This window comes from Belonocnema kinseyi, chromosome 5 (assembly GCF_010883055.1).
Source record: "Belonocnema kinseyi isolate 2016_QV_RU_SX_M_011 chromosome 5, B_treatae_v1, whole genome shotgun sequence".
NCBI lineage: Eukaryota > Metazoa > Arthropoda > Insecta > Hymenoptera > Cynipidae > Belonocnema > Belonocnema kinseyi.
Genome location: NC_046661.1, coordinates 84,264,955 through 84,270,289, shown reverse-complemented (window position 1 = coordinate 84,270,289; position 5,335 = coordinate 84,264,955).

Sequence of the window (5,335 nt, the reverse complement as noted above, 5' to 3'; positions counted from 1 at the left end):
TTATAAGGGAGTAGCAACGATTGTACCCGGAATATTCTGTTAAACTGATCGTCCTTATCATCGGCGCTCTTGGAGGTGCCAAGCTTTCACTTGCTAATAGCCGCAAAAGCATCTCTGCGTGTCAACAATATGCTAGAACACTTGCGGGAAAAATGCAGAAGGCGGTTGTCCTTGGGTCACTCCGTGTTCTTAGGGTGCACGAGGCTTTTGCTGGTCCTTGCTTCGTGTTTTTGAAAAAAAAAACCAAGTGCGATTAAGAATGTTATTGTCGGTTTAAATCGGATGACCTAAAATTTTTATCAAATCCTAAAATAATTTTGGCAAAAATCAATTCTTTTATTTAAACATGTTGAAAACAAAATGTTGGCCTAGCGAAATTCGGTGCATGGCAGAAATGGAAATGTATGCTAGATTTTTCGAAATTTGTCGAGCTAAGCATAAAAAATTAAAGTAAGCTTAGATAATTAGTACGTTATTGCAAATAATCAGTGACCGTCCCTGGTTAGGATGGAATTGAATCAAATGTTTTGATTTCTCTCTATTCTTCTAAAAGTATAAAATTCTTTTCTACTATTTTTAAATTCATCAACTTTAGGCGACGGTGAACTAGTAATAAATTAAGATGCACTCGCTGTTTTTTTAATTTTGTAGAATTTTCTAGGAGTTTCTTTTAAACTCTGTAGAAATCACGTTGAATTATTATAAATTATATTAAATATTTAGAATTCTCTCGATTTCTTAAAATTCACGTGTAATCTTTTTAATTCTTTTAAAGTTTATAAAGAATTTTCTTTAAATATTTAAAATATAACTTGATTTGCCTTTAGTTATCTGAATTCTTCGCAAAACCTGAAATTCTTTTCATCTATTCCTAAATTTCCAAACTTCGGACGAAGGATGAACGGGTACTGGATAAGGAGACACAGTCTTTTTTTTCTAATTTTGCGTAATGCATATATATTTTAATTCACTTGAAATAATTTGAATTTTTGAAAATGACTTTGATTTTTCGTGAAATATTTGGAATACACATTAACTTAATTTGAATTTCTTCGAGCCTATCAAATTCTGCAGAATTACCCTGATTTCCAAGAATTGATTTTTAATGTTTCAAATTCTGTTAAATATCTTTGGATTCTCTTGAATAATTAAGTATATATCTTGATTTATTTCTAATTTGGTTGATTCTTTAGCAAATATGGAATTATTTTCAACTATTTCCAAACTCATCAACGTTGGTCAATGGTAAACAACTACTGAACTAGGAGGCGCTCGTTTATGTAAATCTGCAGAATACTAAGCAAGCAAAAGAATTTTGCAGAATTCAAAAGATTTCAAGGACTTTACATCGATTCAAATTGAATTATAAAGATTCAAGAAGATTTTAAAAAAAGTTTAGAAAATTCAAAAGATTTCAATTCATGGACTTCTGCAAAATTTTGAACAATTAAAAGAAAAAAGTGCGTCTTCGTACAATAGCAGTTCATTATTCAACCAAAGTTGCTGAATTTGGAAATAGTTTAAAAGAACACAACGCTTTAGACGAATTCAGAGAATTCAAAACATTTGAGAGAATTCTCAATTATTCAGGGACGGTGACTGAATTACCTCTTTGGTTTGTGCATTTAGAATCAGTGAAATAAAAAGGAGAGTTCAATTAAAGGAACAATTTATTTTGCTGGCAACACCTACCTTCCCTAGAAAATCGCAAAGTTAACATTTTGGCCCTTCAAGTCAGACCGAATCATAACTGGAAGAAATATACATACAAGTATCGTATATTATTTATTAAAAATTTTAATCACGATAAATTCGGGTTAACTTGTAGCCGGACTTGTGTGATAATAATAATACATTCCATTGTTCTATAGAATCATCCCACGCACTAGCAACGCCTGACGTAATTTCCATTCTTCCTCTCGCTTAATTTTTTTTCTTCTCTCTCTCTCGGGACAGAGCGCTCACGCATGTGCGATCGGTCCACGCATACATATTGTAACGTTTTTTCAAGAAGGAACTATTAAAAGATGTAAAAACAGCTTTGCAGGGTTTCACCGAAGCTGCACCTAACCCCTGAACACAAGGTTAGGGCGACTCAGAGGGGTCGATTTAACAGTTACCATCCAGCGAAGATCCGAGTCTAGGTTAAGGGATAGATCAAGCATATTTTTCTCGAATGCGATGATCATCAGCATACTCTAAGAGCACCCCAGTCCAAGTTTGTTTGATTAATGATAAATGCATAACCGGCACCAAAATATACAGAATATGGTTCGAGGCTTGAACACTGGATAGGCTCGGTGGCCAACGGCAGATAGGTCGTGACAACCTTGCCTGTTTCATTAAGTTTCGTACCGCCTTCGCAAAGAAATTGTCGAGAAAAATCGAGAATCAGAACATTGAAAACTTGTAACAACCAAAGCGGACGTGAACGGTTGTTGAAAATCTGGGAAGTCGGCCCGGGAGCTGATGCAAGAAAGAAGGCGAATTCCTGACACAGGGACTCTACTTGCTACTACCAGCAATTACGCTCGCTACTACCAGCAACGAGAAGCAGGACTGGATGGACCTCAGTGTCAGACTCAATCAACCTTGCGCCACCATGTTGCTAAGCAATCATGCGCGGGCCGGAAGCTCGCACCATACGAGTATTGTAGAATCCCTTTACAATCCGGCTCTCAGGCAGTGTAATGAAGAATTAAAATGAGATAGCTTGACATGCTGCCACGCCTTTCGACACGCTCTCAGCGTCGAGACTCATGGCTAAAATTTGTCAATTGCTTACAATGAGATGAAACCAATCACTCGAACGAGAACTAAGATGCCTGTGCAGGAGTGGTGAAATAGGCTAGTTCAGAGTTGAGTGGAGCTGTTACAGGGCTATGGAGCAGACTTCATGACACAGTATGTCGAACTTGTCATGAGCGATGATTTACACAATGATCCTTACTTTTTGGGTAACCAATACTTGGAGGTGGTAAACCTATGGAAAGCTACGCGAGGCAGTCTTTATGACTTGGGTTACAAACTAAATGCTGCATTAACCACCGTAACGATTTCGCCAATGGCGTCTCATCTACCAAGAATCACTATTACACTTTTAGCGGCAAGTGTGAAGATTAGGAATCGTTTCAAGACATGTTACGCTCGATGACTCACACAGGGGGCGGCCAATACGCCTCTTGACTATCCAGAAATTTGTGAATGAACTACAGCGACAACACACTCAGTTCGCATTTTTAGAACGACCTGTTGACTCTTCGGATGACTGTATGGTTTTGATCGCCAATGATGTCATTCATTCTGATACCAAGCGCTGCCGGGAAGAAGAGCTTACGAGGTTCGATAAATAGCCAAACAGGGCCCAACATATATCACCCAACATTGGCTGGACTTATCTCGTTCCTGCGAGACAAATTTCACACTATGTAGTCCCTAGAGACTGGGCGTTTGCAAATGGTATCAGAGGTAACTTCCAGCAGAACACGCTACGCAGAAGCTGGCCCCCTAATTGTTAAAGTTTTTGCAAAAACTTCCTTTTACACATGCGCGGTCTGCAGAAGTAACCACTGTATAGGAAGATTTAAGCAGTTCCAGAAAATCTCTCATAATGCACGTAGAGGTGTAGCCATCGAAGCACAACTCTGCTTTAAGTGTTTAAAAGTTGATTATGTCGCCCTAAGCTGTTCATCTCTTGTCTCGTGTCGCGCCTGTGGGGTATTTCATCGTACCATACTTTACGGAAGTGACAAGAAGAGAAGCGGTGGAGTTATTTATTCGGGTATTTCACCAAACCTCTTAAGGCAGGCGTCTCGTCCCTTACATCCAATCCAGGCCAAATGAACATCACGTGGCAATGACAATCATTAACTCCAAGAGTAATGGTCAGTCTGAGTGATGGAGGTAATCGTACGGAGAGGGAAAGAGTGCTCATTGATTCTTTTCCAGAATCAACTCTTCGGAGTGTGAGGCTGTAATGCAGGCTTAGCAATCAAATTCAATCAGTCAAAGTCGGAATCGCTGAAGCCAACTGTCAACTTGTCGATGCCGCAGAGCTTTATCGTTGGAGCATTCAACAGATTTGAATCAGTTAAAATTGCTATAAACATTAATTCACTGCCAAGGAATAATTGCCGCCACAAAGAGTCACGTCTGCTCAAAGATTCTGAGGTACTAGCGTCGATTATGTTGGTCCATTTCGAATACACAAATCTAAAGTTAGGGGCGTAGCCACCTTTAAGCCGTATGTCGCAGTGTCCGTCTGTCTTGTGGCGAACGCCACTCACGTGGAACTAGTAGTTAATTTCATTACAGCAAGTTTCCTTGGTGCTAAGTTAAGGTGACTGTTCAAAGATGCTGAGATCGATTGGGGTTTGGTGGTTGATTCGTTAGTTAAAGAAGGAATTGATTGGTGCATTAATCCGCCTTTCACTAGTAACTTTAGGGGGGTTTCGGAGGCAGGAGTCAAATCCGTGAAAACTCCCTTGCGGAGGGTCGCTGATTTTATCCGCTTCACCTACAAGGAGTTCTATTTTCTCCTCGTCGAAACCGAAATGAGTCTGAATTGTCGCTTGTCTCATTGGAAGCTAATTCAGAGAGGTTATTTAAAGTTTGGTTATTTGGTTATTTGGAGATTGCTTCAGATAGTAGATCGTAACAAGTGCTATTGAGGGGAATGATTATGGTATGTTGTTAATTATGAAAGTGGTGCATATGAGCGCATTCGAAATTCTATTCAAATAGCTCTTCATAAAATTGTATAGTGAAATTAAGGTTATATGGAGATATCATTGGATAGTGGATCGGTGAAAAGTGGCAATGAGGGGGTTGATTATAGTTTCTTGTTCATTTTGAAAGTGGCACAAATGAGCGAATTTGAAACACCATAGGAAACTCCCTTCATCAAGGCGGATGGCAAACTTTTTATTTAGTTGGTCATCACTTCGTAAAATCTTGTTGCCTCCATATCTTGGGCAATTTTCAAAATGTTGAAAAAAAATTTAAGGAGCATATGATCGCATATAAAAACGAATGAATCCATGCCCTCAACTTTATATTGCACATTACTGTTGAGGATTCAGTACTTGCGTTACACTGCACTCCTCAAAAATATGATATCTTTGTTAATTAGCTAGCGAAAAATTTGTTGGTGGTGGTGCATTTGAGCGCATTTGAAGTTATGAAAGATAGGTATGATAAATTTGAAAAAATATTAATAGTTTAGAAAAATGACGTCAGCCCCCCTCTCCCATTCGGTCGCTGACATCTCGGTTATCAACGTGGTGCCGAATGTTTTCTTTATGGTGCATATGAGCGCATTTGAAGACCTTCATGA